The sequence below is a fragment of the Octopus sinensis genome, linkage group LG6 (genome assembly GCF_006345805.1).
Source record: "Octopus sinensis linkage group LG6, ASM634580v1, whole genome shotgun sequence".
NCBI classification, from domain to species: Eukaryota; Metazoa; Mollusca; class Cephalopoda; order Octopoda; family Octopodidae; genus Octopus; species Octopus sinensis.
The window spans coordinates 107,733,393-107,750,892 of NC_043002.1; the positions used below are offsets into that span (position 1 = coordinate 107,733,393).

A 17,500-nucleotide genomic window follows, 5' to 3' on the forward strand; every position below is an offset into this window, starting at 1 on the left:
CATATACAGCTATACATATACATGTATACATATACATGTATATATATACAGATATATATATTATATACATGTATATATATATATAATATATATAATATTTATATATAATATATATAATATATATCATATAATTAAGGCTAAAGAGGGTTATTCTAAAGCCAATACACTGATTTATACACTTATAATCCGCTTGCTACAGGAGAATTGAAACTGAAAACGGGCAATTAACATTTAGAAAATTTAAATTTCGTTATCTCTATATTGAATCAATTTCGGAATTAATCTTATAAAAGATATATTCTTTCTTCAGTAGAGCTTTCGATGGGATATAAATAAAATACTCACGTATGATCATGGAAAAAGCACAAGCTAAAAACATAACTACACTTGAGTACATCACTTATATCTAAAAATAAAAATTCTTTGGTCAGCCTCAGAAACAACGTCTTGACCTTTCGCCGCTACAAATTGTAATGGTTACCGGTCCTCCCGTAGCAAGCAGCTACATATACATACATCCATATACATAAAATAGAGATATGCTTTTGTTTCACTTTTAACACGTAATACTGAAATAGTGGAGAAGATGTGATATTGCTATGGGCTCGCCCTAGGCAAGAAGTTAAACATTTTTTGCCCATGACACTACGTGGACCCTAAGTAAGGCATATGTAAATTTTGAATGAAATTGGTTGTGTAGTTCTCAAGTTTTAGGGATTCAGACAGACACACATTCTCAGTTTTATATATATATATATAGATATGTATGTATGTATATGTGTGTGTGTGTGTGTATACATAAATTTGTAGTATAAGATATGGATTCAGAGAATCTTGTGGCTATCACAGAAAGCACCTCTAACGGACTGGGCTATCAGGTCACGAAATAATCCACTACAGAGAAGTGTGATACAGAGTGTCCATGCCAGCAGATCCGATCAATGAAATTACTCCATTAGGAATATATAAACCATAAAATGTCAGGAGGTATGATAGATGAAGATATATATATATATTTAACCACTTTGAAGTCCTTGGGATTACAGCTGTTTTGCAGCTCTCTTCATGTACTAATAATTTCAGTGAAAAATAAAATCATATCTATATATTTGCATTATGATATACATTATACAATACAATTGTATACACACCAACAATTCAACTCTGTATTATATAATGCATAAATTATTACTGCGTGAAGAAGGCTTCAAAACGGTTGTAATCCTATGGTTGTGAAGTGAATAATAAATATATTCATCTCTCATATCTCCTGGCATTTTATGATTTATACATAGACCACTTTCATGCACCCTCGCTCAAAACATTGGCACTTGTTAGACTATATAATTACTCGGAGAAAAGATAAGAACGATGTCTTGAATCCAAAAGCCATGAGAGGTTTAGACTACTCTACCGAGCATCACATGACCAAAGGTCACTTTTTCCTTCAGGAAGCGAAGCACGAAGACAAAAAGCCAACCAAAACAATAAGCTAAAAATCATGAAACTCATAGACTCCAGAGTTATACAGGAATTGCAGATAAAGCTTTAATAGAGCAGAACCAGTCCAACCGTGACAATCTCAAATTTTTGAAGACACGGAGTGCACCCAGGTACACATTAATCCGCTGTATCTCACCAAGCTAAGACGGTGAGAGGTATGCTTTGATGGAGACTTAGCTGATATATCTAACAGTTCAAGCAAATATATATATAGGCCTTCCCATTCGTTTGGTTGTTGTTGCTGTGATTAAGCAGATCTATTGATCAAAAGGCGTTCCGGTCATGACCACTTCATTTTAGAGCTATGTGGGACTACATTGTACACTGTGTCTTTTTCTTTTTTCTTAGTGAAGACAATAGGCATGATTTGATGGAGATTTCGCTGTTATTTCTAGCAGGGGTTCTCTCCTTGTCTTACATAGTTTTCAATTGTTTTCATTGTTGTTGTTTGTTGTCTAACTTTAACCCTAACGCTAACCCTAACCCTAACCGAAACCCTGATCCTTAGAAACCTTTATAACTGCATAACCAGGTTTTCCCTTCATGGATAATTTTTGACCGTATTCTTCTTTATTGATGTAATATCCCAGACGATATCTTGAAAATTGGAAAAGGCGCAGGCAAAGCTGTGTAGTAAGAAGTTTGTTTCCCAGCCACAAGGTTCTGTGTTCGGTTCCAGTGCGGGCACCATGAGCTAATGTCTTCTATTATGGCCTGGAGCCGACCAATGCTTAGCGACTGGATTTAAAAGGCAGAAACGTTAGCACGCCGGGCGAAATGCGTAGCCGTATTTCGTTTGTCGTTACGTTCCGAGTTCAAATTCTGCCGAGGTCGACTTTGCCTTTCATCCTTTCGGAGTCGATAAATTAAGTACCAGTTACGCACTGGGATCGATATAATCGACTTAATCCGTTTGTCTGTCCTTGTTTGTCCCCTCTATGTTTAGCCCCTTGTGGGTAATAAAGAAATAAGAAACTGATAGAAGCTTGTCGTATACATATATCCATGTGTGTGTGTGTGTGTGTGGTGTGCGTGTGTGTGTGTGTGTCTCTCTCTCTCTCTTTGTGTTAGTGTTTGTTCCCTCCACCTCCGTTTGACAACCGTTGTTGGTCTCTTCACGTCCTCGTAACTTAGTGACTCGGCAAAATAGACGGTTAAAATAAATTCACCACCAGAGTCGATTCGTTCGGCAAAACATTCATGAAGGCGATGCTCCAGCATGACCGCGACCTAGTGACTGAAACATGGCCTAGTGGTTAGAGCAGAGGACTCGCGGTCGAGAGATCGCGTGTTCGAATCTCAAACTGGGCGTTGTGTGTGTTTATGAGCGAAACACCTAAGCTCCACGCGGCTCCGGCAGAAGGTAATGGCGAACTTCTGCTGACTCTTTCGCCACAACTTTCCCTCACTCTTTCCTCCTACATCTTGCAGCTCACCTGTGATGGACAGGCGTCCCGTCCAGGTGGGGAACCTATACGCCGAGGAAACCGGGTAACCGGCCCTTATGAGCCAGGCGTGGCTCGAGAAGGAACAAGCAACAACAAATATATATATACATATCATATCCCGTGATCTGTGAATGATGCGTGAGTAAATAAATGAACGAACGAACAAGTTAGATATGCCCTCGGCACATGTTTTATATTGAAGGTGGAATGGAAGCGATAAATTTTAGCTAATGAGTTCTTTAATTGGAGAACTCCAACAGTGTTTAAGAAATCCTCCCCCCACACCAAAAAAAAAAACAGCCACAAGAAGAAAAATTCCAAATAAAAACTGCGATAAATGATTGATTTATGTTTTTTGCGGAATAAAACGTGACTTTTTCTTTCAGAGATGTGGAAATACCATTAAACAAATTGCGATGCTATTGTGTACAATTAGCCGTGTACTGGTAGTTAATCTCCTTAATTTCCATTCCGTGCTGTTGTGTGGTGTTTCTAGTAGGGAGTGGGGGCTATGTGCATTGAAAGGTTGAGGAGGGGTTGGTTAAATTAACATTTTTATTAAAATGAAGGTGGTTTCATATTCTTTCATTTTACCCAACAAGATGGCGAAGAAAATTATATTGATGTAAATTCCATTTCACCTTCACTAATATTTGAAGGGAGGATTTGAGGACTCGGAGTCTGTTAGTCTGAGAACTATCGCTGTGATGTATATTGGATCGTTCTTGGACGGTTTGTGTAGCAGATCGGATATTTTTCTGGAGGAAAATGGTGCATAGCCCTCGCTGTACCCATCTCTACTTGGGAGAAAAAAAATAATAAAACGATAAAAAGCCTCGTTGTGAGTGGTTCCTTAGAACCCCTCTCACACTGTAGCTAATTCACTGAGGAAAGCAAGTGTTTTATTTATTGACAGTGAAAAAAAGGTGGCTTTGACGAAATTTGAACTCACAATTTAGAGATCCAGAAGAAATATCGAGAGACCATTTCTGTTCAACGTTCTAACAACTCTGTCAGTTCAATTTTTGAGCCGTTAATTAAGGTTTATTAAAGGTTTATTAATCAAGTATTTGTTTAATTCCACGTGGTTACTTCACTGGGTACTAAAGCTGGGAGAGAGAGAGAAATTTTTGAACTACAAAAATATTGACTGTTTTGAAAACGATTTTTTTTTCCCACATACTTGGGAGAAAAAAAATAATAAAACGATAAAAAGCCTCGTTGTGAGTGGTTCCTTAGAACCCCTCTCACACTGTAGCTAATTCACTGAGGAAAGCAAGTGTTTTATTTATTGACAGTGAAAAAAAGGTGGCTTTGACGAAATTTGAACTCACAATTTAGAGATCCAGAAGAAATATCGAGAGACCATTTCTGTTCAACGTTCTAACAACTCTGTCAGTTCAATTTTTGAGCCGTTAATTAAGGTTTATTAAAGGTTTATTAATCAAGTATTTGTTTAATTCCACGTGGTTACTTCACTGGGTACTAAAGCTGGGAGAGAGAGAGAAATTTTTGAACTACAAAAATATTGACTGTTTTGAAAACGATTTTTTTTTCCCGCATTTCCTATCTGTATCATTTACTCTTTTTTTACTCTTTTACTTGTTTCAGTCATTTGACTGCGGCCATGCTGGAGCACCGCCTTTAGTCGAGCAAATCGACCCCAGGACTTATTCTTTGTAAGCCCAGTACTTATTCTATCGGTCTCTTTTGCCGAACCGCTAAGTGACGGGTACGTAAACACACCAGCATCGGTTATCAAGCAATGCTAGGGGGACAAACACAGACACACAAACATATACACACACTTATATATATATACATATATACGACAGGCTTCTTTCAGTTTCCGTCTACCAAATCCACTCACAAGGCATTGGTCAGCCCGGGGCTATAGCACAAGACACTTGCCCAAGATGCCACGCAGTGGGACTGAACCCGGAACCAAGCTACTTACCACACAGCCACTCCTGCGCCATTTATTGATATTTTATTGATATTTTATACACATTCACATTTGATATATTAGTTTTAAAAAAACTCAAATGTTTATTATTGAAATTGAATAGAAAAGGATAAATATGCTTTTTTTTAGCGATCACCATTTGGGACTTTTTGAAAAAATTATCGTAATTTCCAAAATAATTCACATATGAAGACAATCTAAATACTATATATTATTTTAAGACACCTGGCAAAGCCAAAATATGTGAATAAAAAATTTTGGCAGTTAATGGGTTAATTAATTATAAGTTATCAGTTTGACACCTCCTCCTACTTCCACCACCTCACACAAGTAAAATTAACATCTTCCGAAATTGATTCTTTTCAAATGTTAACATTATGTGTGGTAGAGGCGCAATGGCCCAGCGGTTAGGGCAGCGGACTCGCGGTCATAGGATCGCGGTTTCGATTCCCAGACCGGGCGTTGTGAGTGTTTATTGAGCGAAAACACCTAAAAAACCTCCACGAGGCTCCGGCAGGGGATGGTGGTGATCCCTGCTGTACTCTTTCACCACAACTTTCTCTCACTCTTACTTCCTGTTTCTGTTGTACCTTGTATTTCAAAGGGCCGGCCTTGTCACTCTCTGTGTCACGCTGAATATCCCCGAGAACTACGTTAAGGGTGCACGTGTCTGTGGAGTGCTCAGCCACTTACACGTTAATTTCACGAGCAGACTGTTCCGTTGATTCGGATCAACCGGAACCCTCATCGTCGTAACCGACGGAGTGCTTCCTCCTCCTCCTAACATTATGTGTGATAGAGGCACACACACACACACACACACACACACACACACACACACACACATTCATGTGAGTAGGTGCGTGTGTGTTTTGGAGGCACAGGTGTGGTCGTGTGGCTACGAAGCTCGCTTCCGAAGCATCTAGCCGCAGGTTCAGCCCTACCGCGCAGCACTTTGGGAAAATGTCTCCGTGCCGACCAAAAACTTGAGTGGATTTAATAGACGGAAACTGGAAGAAGCCCATCGTATATATGTGCGTGCGTGTGCGCGCGGTTATGTGTATATATGCGCACGCATGTGTGTGTCTTGTCACCCCATCACTGCTTGTCAACCGGGGTTAGTGTGTTCACGTTCCTGTAACTTAGTGGATCAACAAAACAGGCGATAGACTAAATACCAACTACAATAATAAGTACTTGTGTTGATTCATATTACCAAAAGTTCTTTAAGGCTGTGCCCCAGCATGGGCGTAGTCTAATTAAAACGTAAAGATGTATTTCAAATATTTATATCGTCACAGTATTTTCTGTAACTTTATTACGGTTTATCAGGCCCAGCAGGGAGTGTCTATATTTGGAACGCCACACGAAATACCTTTCGATGTACATTATTTACATTATTTACATTGGATGGATATGTGTCCTCATCTTGTTTGTTGTTACCACAACGTTTCGGCTGGTTTACTCCACAGCCTTCATCAGGTGTCCTGATAAAATTTTGAACCCAGCCATGGGTTCTCATTCCTAAGGTATTTTTTGTTGATGTTATTGTTATTATTGAGTGAAACAGCAATGCATGCCATCAAAGTGACACTGGAGTAAAATATACGAAGCCCACTATACCCGTCACGACTACCTGTCTGATAAGGGTACACCAGGCACATGCAGCACAACTATATGTGCACGAGATGGTGATCTCATATCAAGATAAACAGCACATGACCTTGCAGGTGGGGCCCAGTTAGAAATTTCTTCTGGCCGAGTAGCCAATCCTGCTCAAAAGGTGCCTGAATTAGGATTGTTTAAGCGTGTTGAGTGAACCATCCATGTTTCCAAAGGTGAATTATTCAAACCCCAAAGAATCCCTCTCAACACATGGCTACGATGCTCCCCAACTACTTCTGCTCGTGATCAGAGATGCACATATCGTCAGTCACTAAGGGACATGCTCAACTGGTTAAGGTCAAACAACTGACAAGCAAATCTGTGGTATTGAGCAGAATATTTTCTGTAGCGCATCTTTTATACCAAGACAAAACAATGTACATGATAACACTTCCAATCAGTTAAGATCAGAAGCCATGAGAGCCACTGCCTGGTACAGCATCAGGGCATTTATTATTATTATTATTATTATTATTATTATTATTATTATTATTATCATCGTCATCATCATCATCATCATTATTATTATTATTATTATTATTATTATTATTATTATTATTATTATTATTATTATTATTATTATTATTATTATTATTATTATCTATTTATTTATTTATATATTTATTTAAGACACTGGTGGAGTGGTTGCGGTGGAGATGGCATTGGTGGTGTTGGTGACGGTGGTGTTGGTGGTGTTGGTGGCAGTGTTGTTGTTGTTCTTGGTGGTGATACTATTGGTGGCGTTGGTGTTGGTGGCGGTGGTGTTGGTGGCGGTAGCAGTAAACGGTATATTGATATTCTATTTATTATTCAAGAAATGTGAAGAGGAATCCCTTTAAATATGTCGGGAAGCTACATTCCTATTCTCTGCAGTCTCCAGGGACGTTGTTACGTTTCTGCGAATTTGATCTTTAATTCCACATCATTATAATTCTTCACAAACACACACACACACACACACACACACACACACACACAACGCCATATATCCAGACTCTCTCACACATCTGCATACTTTCAGGGGTGTTTTCGTAATCTATCAAATTCTCTTTCTGTGAGTATATGCATGTGTGTATATATATATATATATACATATATATATATACATATATATACATATATATATGCATATACATATATATATATCATACATATATATATATACATATACATATATATTATACATATATATATTATATATATATATGTATAATATATATATATATATATATATATATATATATATATATATATAATAATAATAAATATTAGGGAATGAATCCAAAATTATATTATATATATATATTAAGGTATGTAGAAAAATACAACATGGACAAGAACGTATAACTCTTAGAAGACGATACAATAAACACGGACAGGACATTCGAAACCCTCAGTCTTCAGTCAAGAACCGGATCATCGTAGTAATTAAGGCTGATTAATCTTATATATATGTATGTATATATATATATACAGGGTGCGTAAGATATTTGAGGACAGATTCATGTATATAAAAAAAAACAGATATATAATAACAGATAACTTTATCAAAAAATGCTATGAGGATAAAAAGAAACCTTCTTTTCTATAATGCTATTCAATGAAGCCACCTTCAGCTCCAACAATCGCTTCTATATGACATCTAAATCATCTACATGCTCGAATTAAGTAGTCCTGGTTCATTTTGGACATTACTCTGACTATGGCAGCTTTCAAAGAACTTCTACTGGACTTTCTACACTTCAGCTTATGGATTACACTGGACTCCCCTGTTGATGAAAAATCACTCCAATACACCTTGACGTCTGAAGCTTTTGAACTTTTCATCCCCTTGTTTCTTTCTGTGTTCCTGTCTGTGGAAGAGCGTAGGCTTCAAACGTTAAAGACTTTTTCACTTCCCGAGTCTTAAAACTAATACATCTGTTTGTTGTCTATACCACCTGTCTTCGTCTTTTATTTTTTGTGAATTCTCCCTATACACACACACACACACACACACACACACATATATATATATATATATATGTAGTCAAATCAAATAAACGAACAATGAAATTAACAATAACAAACAACAGCAAGAAAACGCATATTAGTTCGATGCTCAGTAAAGAGAGAGAGAGTTTTTGATGTTTCGAGCCTAGCTCTTCGTCGCAAAGGAGAAAGGGAAAACCAACAGCATGTTTGTAGTAACATAGTATACATACAAATACAAAGAGAGGGGGAGAGAGAGATTGATAGATAGATAGATAGATAGATAGATAGATACAGACATACATACATACATACATACATACACACTATATATATATATATATATATATATATATATATATAATATATATATATACTTTATTTAAAGCAGCAAAAATTCAACAAAACCTGTTACTCTGAGTTTCCCGTTGCCGTTCATCGGACAGTTTTTGCTAGACAGTTTTTCTAGACAGTTTTTGCTAGACAGTTTTTGCTAGACAGTTTTTCATCGGACAAAAACTGTCCGATGAACGGCAACGGGAAACTCAGAGTAACAAGTTTTGTTGAATTTTCTGGTGCTTTAAATAAAGCATATTACTCTACCACTGCATTTGAGTACTCTTTTTTCCACCTTGTTTCACATTTTGTGTTTACTCCGGTTATATTATATATATATATATATATATATATATATATATAATATATATATATATGTTTATATATATATATATATATATGTATGTATACATACAAATGCATGCACCTAAGCGAAGATATATAAGTACACGGTCACTTACATAAACAAAGCATAGTACATGCAAAACCGTATGTACATATACATAAATACAAGCGTACACTTGCAGACTCGTACAGACGTCCTCACGGCCATACCTGTATAATGAAGTCCATAACCATACACACAACGCAACGCACATACGCATGCATGGCAATTTATCTCCAACCTGATAAGAAAACTCCTGTGGATGACGGCTAATATTTCAGGAGTTTATTTTCGGCTGAAGCTTCACTTTTGCTGTTTGCTTTGATCAGTGTGGCTCCGTTCCAGGGAGGTGTTTCTTGCCGTATTTCCACGCAATATTACACTTATACTATCTTAGAGTTTTGTTTACCATGTGTGTGTCTATACACACACACACACGCACAAACATATACCTGTAACATATACAAATGTATGATATGTGGATATGTGTTATAATATATATATATATATAATATATATATATATATTATATATATATATATATATAATATATAAACGGCAGTTTGTCTGTGCGTTTTCTGTGTGTCTGTTTTCTCGTACCCTCACTCTGACCACGGCTTTCAACCGATTCTGATGAAACTTGACACTCACATAGCCCAATGTCATAATTCAAAACTATAACGCGTGAAAATTTTGGAAAGTTCCCCCCTTCTGAAAAAAATCGATAAATTCGACATGGGGTCGAGAATCAGAAACACAAACCGCAAACTGTCTAGGGGACGCAACTCCATCTTTTTTAACTAAAAAAAAAATTTAACATAATTTTTTTTCCATTTTTTTGCTATTTTTTGGCTATGACTCTCTAAAATGCTTTATAGTTATTTCCCTTACAAACCTGAGCAACGCCGGGGATACTGCTAGTATATATATATATATATATTATATATGTGTGTGTGTGTGTGTGTGTGTTGTGTTATATATATATATATGTGGTGTGTTGTGGGTGTGTATATATATATATATATATATATATTATATATATCTTTTACTCTTTTATGCTAGAGAACCGCCTTTAGTCAAGCAAATCGACCCTAGGACTTACACTCACCACCAGCTACTCCTGCGCCTATGCATATATATATATATATATATATATATATATATAGGGTGCGATGGGTAAATTGTCACCATTTTTTTAGTTTTTATTTCGTACATGCGCATTGTTTGATTTTGATTTTGTCGGCTACGCAGTATTGTAGGGTCAGTTAGGCACCGTCTGTGAGAAAAATAGCACCATGACGCAATTTACTTTATCAGAAATTTGGAAAAGACATGCTGTAATGCTTGGTATTCGCGCAAAAAGCTCCAATACGAACATTTCAGAGTGTTTGGGTGTCAGTCTGAGGACATGTAATGCGAGTGATAATAATCAAACGTCCAGTCAACATCAGGGTGTTTGGGGTGGTTACTAGTTATGAATCTTGCCTTGGTTAGGAGTTTCTAAAGAGAAACAATAACGCCTATTAGACATGTTATTCTAAAAATCTTCAAAATTAGCGTGTGGGTGTTTTTTTTATATATGAAATGCTATAAAATAGCTATATTTTATTGTATGTTCAAATACATACTAACATTCCAAGTGTAGTGCAATTCACCTGTTCCAGTATCCCACTGTTAAGTAAGAGAGGAGTAATGTACAGGTTTACTATATAGTCTGATTATTAACTGCCCCCACTCTCTCTCTCTCTCTCTCTTCTCTCTCTCTCTCTATTTCAGAGATATAACATTTTGTGTGCTGCTTAGACCTCAGTAACAAATGTTAAAAATACTATGATATCCTCTCACTCAGAACCAGTAGAGTAGTGAGGAGTAAATGAATGAAAATGGGAAGGCTACATTTAGAATATTTCAGTCGTTGTGAAAACTACTTCCGTCGTTGTGCAAAGCGGTAACGGGGAACTCCATATAATAATAACTATTTTATGAAGGAATGTGTGTGTGATATACAAAAACAAGAAGGAATAATTACAGTACAATGCGACACGTATTTCGTAAGTAAGGTATCTGTGGATTACATGTACCTTACTTCATAATAAAATCTAAAACACGAGTCATACAGAATCTTCAAAAGTAGCGTGTGGTTGGATCCATTGTTCGAGTCGAAATCGGGTGATTTCTACAGATGAGGTATTGAAAAGCTTGTCAAACGTTGGGAAGAAGTTGTAAACAACAAGGGTGAATACATTATTGATTAATTTAGTTGTTATTTTTTTTATTAGACCTTTTAAGACATATAAATTTTTATAAAAACGGCGGGAACTTTGTTGCCAAACTAATATAAACATAATCGACTAAAACGCTTCCTAAGAGCAATGTATATTTAGAATAAAATGCAGAAAAACAAATTTCATACATTTTCTATTCTTGTTATTTATATTAAAATATATATATTTGATGCATACTATAAACGATATATGTATGCTATTACTATAATTTGTGTTGTATAGCGCTTGTCATCTTGTTCAAATCATTTTAATTATTGTAATGAATGGGACGAAGTGAATTCTATGATAATGATAATAAATGATAATAATAATAATAATAATAATAATGGTATTTTTATATAAGCTTAAAGCTTATGGCGATCACCGTACAATAGTCTAATAAAAGGGCATATAAGCCCTTGACAGAAAAAAGAAGGCTTTTCTCTTTACGCAAGGGAGTCGACTATGAGATATTTTTCTTAATCATTGCACGGTGATCGCCATTAGCTTTAAGCTTATATAAAAATACCATTATTACTATTTACAGGATTGCGAATGACGGCGCCGTAATAAAAAAAAACCCATCCGCACCGAATGGTTTTTTTATTATATATACATACATATTTTATTATATATATATATACATATAAATATACATATACATATATATATACATTAAATATATATAAATATATGTATGTATGTATGTATGTATGTATGTATAATTGTATGTATGTATGTATGTATGTATGTATGTATGTATGTGTATGTATGTATGTATGTATGTATATATATATACTCACTGTTGTGTCTGGAAAGAGTCACACTCACCGGCAAAATTTCCACTTGTTTTTTTAGTTTTCAAAAATTTTCGTTGTGTCTTGCAACCTTTTCAATAGTTTGAGTTTGAGTGTTGGGTCCTTTGGGTACTTGGATAACATGCGGATGTCAAGTTGACCCAGGTTACCTCCATGTTGGTCCTTGGCATGTTGGTAGAGTATGGAGGACTTTTTTTTTTTTTTTGTCGTCATATTTCACGGTTGGCAGTCAAGGTTGCCGAGAATGCGAATAGAAATTTAAGCGTTAAGAAATGGAGCAGATAAGACCCAGGCTACTTATACTTCATAGCAAGCGGAACCTCAGAAGTGTTAAGTATCCAAGCAAGGTGTACACTGTAGGCTACTCTTCGAGCCCAGGGTATCTTGATTAAATAACATTTGCATTACCGTAAGGAGGTACACGTCAACACATAGAATCGCATCGCCCGTGACTTAACATGTACCTCCTAACGACACTGTAAACTTCATTTAATCAAGATACGCTTGGCCCGAAGAGTAGCCTGCTTTACAAACCTCGCTTGAATATTTACCACTTCTGAGGTAACCCGAATGTTATCTACTACATTCCATAACTTTTGTATGTATGTATATATATATATCGCCATGTTGAATCGCTAGCTTCTGCACGCATTTTTTTCTCTCCGGTTTTCTCTCTCTCGTGTTTCTTTTCTGTGTATCTTTCTGTTGAAGAGCGTAGGCTCGAAACGTAAGAGACTTGTTTTATTTATATTCCTGAGCGCCATACTAATACAATTGTTTGTTTGTACTCCACCTGCCTTCGTCTTTTGTTTATTTTTTTCGTAAAGCTTCCCGTTATATATATCCATACACCCGCACATACATAAAGACATGCTCATATGTATGGATGAATGGATGAATGAATGCGTGTGTGCCTGCATGGATATGTATCAAGGACTACGATTGCAAACATATTGTGGTTACTTTAGCTATCAACACATGTAAACACAAACCATGCAGAAAACAAAACGAAAAGCTCATTCACAAAATCTCTCCCACACCGCAAAAAAACACCACCACAACTATTATTGTTGGCAATATTTGGTGAAAGATTGCCAGCAGCTCTTCAGACAAAGGAATATTTAATAGACATGCAAACTATTACAAAAAAGGAAAAAGCACTAGAGAATAGTGGATTTACAATAACAATTAAATTCACGCCGAAAACTTAACCTCAAATAATCCTCAGTTAGCGAAACAAAAGTCGTATAAACCGTACTTGTAACATAATCTGGTTAAACGCTCCATAGAATTTCAATGAGGAATTCAATATTGTTAAGAATGTCCTAAACTTTATTTAGAATAAGTACTCCACAGGACATATATATTCCAAACAGTTTAACAGAAAAAACCTAAAGGTAAGTTACAGTTGCATGACAATTTCAAAGAAAGTCGTCGGGGGGTTAATATTGGCTATTATCATGTCTTTGGGGCCGATAAAATAAATAAATTGGGTTGATGTAATTGACTGCCACATTCTCAAAACTGCTGGATTTGAGCCAAAATTAGAAAGAATTATTATTATTGTTATTTTTCTTAATCTGCGCGTCTGATGCAATCACTTACCGGGTCACGTCCCGCGCCTTGTGGCAAGTGAAAGTTAAGAAATGTTTAGATATAACCGAAAGTTGGGGCAGGGAAAGTGGGACGGGCAGTACAGAAATACGTTTATATAATACAACACAACATAAACGTTTGAATTGATAGGGATTGCTAAGGATGTATACGGTACTTCGATTTCTTTGAATTTCTTTGAGACATGGTTCTCCTGGGATGTTATCTAGCTGTTTCTGACATCTCTTTTTCATGATGCAGAAGACACCTACAATAATGGCAGTTTTTTGCTTTAAGATGCCACATCTTTTGTATTTCGATTGCAGGTCCTTATATTTACTAAGTTTGCTAAATTCCTTATCAAATATGATCTTATCAGCGGGGAAACTTATATCTATCAGTTTACAAGTATTTTCTTCATTGTATTTAATAATCATGTCTGGTTGATTAGCCTGGATCGTTTCAGTCAGTGTTAAGTGGAAAATCCCGCGAGATAGTGACATTTCTACCTGCAACCATTGGATCAGGATGATGTTCATACAAGTTTGCAGGAATGTTGATTTGATAATGCTTACATATTTTCTAATATAAACACTGTCCTACCCTACCGTGGCGATTTATTATTATTATTATTATTATTATTATTATTATTATTATTATTATTGAGTGAGAGAGCAGTTCATGCCATCAAAGTGACACTGGGGTAAAATATACGAAGCCCAATATACCCATCATGACTACCCGTCTGATAAGGGTACACCAGGCACATGCATCACAACCATATGTGCGCGACATGGTGATCTCATATCAAGATAAACAGCACATGATCTTGCAGGTGGGGCCCAGTTAGAATTTTCTTCAGGTTGAGTAACCCATCCCGCTCAAAAGGTCCCTGAATAAGGGTTGTTTAAGGAAGCACATGACCTTGCAGGTGGGGCCAGCACATGACCATCATCATCATCATCATCATCATCATCATCATCATTATCATCGTCATCATCATCATCATCATCCTTTACCACTGCTACCTGCAGCCTACAGTACTGTGTTATCCGTTCTTTTCAGCTATCTAATACTTTCCTGATTATTCTGTCCGTGACAAGGAGGCAATCCTTTTGTAACAATTCTACTTGGCTCTTTATTCCAATTTACTTTATATTCCCTTTGATGCCTTTTGATTCTGTTCCCAAGAATCCAACAATAATTGGCTCGATCTTCACCTTCTTTATTTTCCATTGCCAGCCTATTTCGTACTTAAGACAGTTGTATCTGTCTATCTCTGCGCCTTCCTTCTTGACTATTATTATTATTATTATTATTATTATTATTATTATTATTATTGTTGTTGGTTGTTGTTGTTGTTATTGAGTGAGAGAGCAGTTCATGCCATCAAAGTGACACTGGGGTAAAATATACGAAGCCCAGTATACCCATCATGACTACCCGTCTGATAAAGGTACCCCAGGCACATGCATCACAACCATATGTGCACGACATGGTGATCTCATATCAAGATAAATAGCACGTGACCTTGCAGGTGGGGCCCAGTTAGAAATTTCTTTTGGTCGAGTAGCCCATCCTGCTCAAAAGGTCCCTGAATAAGGATTGTTTAAGCATGTTGAACGAAACACCCATGTTTCCAGCGGTGAATTATCAAAATCCCGAAGAATCCCTCTCAACACATGGCTATGATGCTCCCCCACTACTTCTGCTCGTGATCAGATATGCACATATCGTCAGCCACTAAGGGACATGGTCAACTGGTTAAGGTCAAACAACTGACAAGCAAATCTGTGGTATTGAGCAGGATATTTGCTGTAGCCCATTTTTTATACCAAGACAAAACAATGTACATGATAACACTTATTGTTGTTGTTGTTGGTGTTGTGTTGTTCTTCTTCTTCTTCTTCTTCTTCTTCTTCTTCTTATTATTATTATTATTATATATACTATTATATTATTATTATTATATATTATTATTTATTATTATTATTGTCTTTGCACAGCTTCTAACGCCGGAGATGTACTACGATGCCAGCTGTTAACTGCCAGTTAACTAAAGTAACACCCCTTATTTTTCGAGCACCAACCGGAGTATTCGAGCGGTTCCCAGCAGTGCTGTTTTCTTCAGGTGCTCCACCCTTATTGCAGCCCCTATTTCGAGCACTTTCAAATGCTATGCGCGGAGTTTTGTTCCATACTGAGGGAGAATTGAGAGCTTGGTTGGATCCATTGTTCGAGTCGAAATCGGGTGATTTCTACATATGAGGTATTGAAAAGCTTGTTAAACTTTGGAAAGAAGTTGTAAACAACAAGGGTGAATACGTTATGAATTAATTAGTCGTTATTTTTTTTATTAAACCATTTAAGTCATATAAATTTTTATAAAAACGGCGGGAACTTTGTTGCCAAACTAATATAAACATAATTGACTAAAACGCTTCCTAAGAGCAATGTATATTTAGAATAAAATGCAGAAAAACAAATTTCATACATTTTCATAATTTAATTACCATCAGTAGCTGGTTCGTTTGGAATGAACATAATTAATTCTATAATTACATTATCGAGACACATAATTAATGAAAATTAACTTATATTAAACTAATTTAATCTAATACTCATCGTAAATCATCAGAGAATAGTCCCAGCTATGCTAAGCCATAAAGCGCTGCTGGTTTAAGTGTCATACATATACATATACACACACACATGCGTACATATCTAATATAATAAATGCGAAAACTAATCTCTGTGTGTCAGTGTGTCACACTTTGACCCCTTCTCTCACTATTCAGTGACACTTCTACTACTGTTGATGATGTTTTATTAATAGTAGTAGTGTTGATGGTGGCAGTGGGAGTAATAATAAGAGAGAGAGGAGAGAGAGAGAGAGAGGAGAGAGAGAGAGAGAGAGTGTGTGTGTGGATATGTGAGAGAAAGAGGGACAGAACACTAAATTAATTTTTTTAGTACCACCACATCTGCCATACACACACCATTCAGATTTCTGACACCACCACCATCAATATCTTTGACTTCGCTGCCTTCCCATCCACCACCATCACCACTGTTTTTCACATCACTTGCTCTTACTTCATCCATCACCTCCTCGGCTACCACTACCATCACCACTGCCGCCTTCACCTCTATCAAAACTGCAGCCCACACTATTACTATCGCTCCCATTACCATCACAATATGGCTGAAAGGTGAGTGTTTGGCGGATGTGGTGGCGATGGTGGTGGTACTGTTGTTTATCATGAAACTTTGCAATAAGTCAACAAATTATATCATTGTTTTGATGAAAATTGTTCATTGCTTGAAAAATATTGTTCAACCTGCTGGGTTCGGTTACACTGCATTGATAAAGGGCAAATACCCTGAAACATGTCTGCAGATGCCTGACCAGCAAGGGGAAGCGGCTGACCTCCCCTGTTCGAAGGTTATAGTGGACACAGGTTCATGTGTCATATAGGTAGCTAGAGGCGATGGCCTCTTGGAGCTAATCAACGGCAGCTTTCATACTATATTCATGGACTGCCATATTA

General features: G+C 36.6%; 1 long non-coding RNA gene across 1 annotated transcript in view; it reads right to left on the reverse strand.

The window, feature by feature from the left end:
- LOC118763761 overlaps nt 1-2,171 on the reverse strand; it is a 16,986-nt gene extending 14,815 nt beyond the window's left edge. Inside the window, exon 1 of the long non-coding RNA XR_004999514.1 lies at nt 2,161-2,171. This is a non-coding gene — a long non-coding RNA (uncharacterized LOC118763761). The remainder of the gene's footprint in view (nt 1-2,160) is intronic.
- Nucleotides 2,172-17,500: the final 15,329 nt, after the last annotated feature.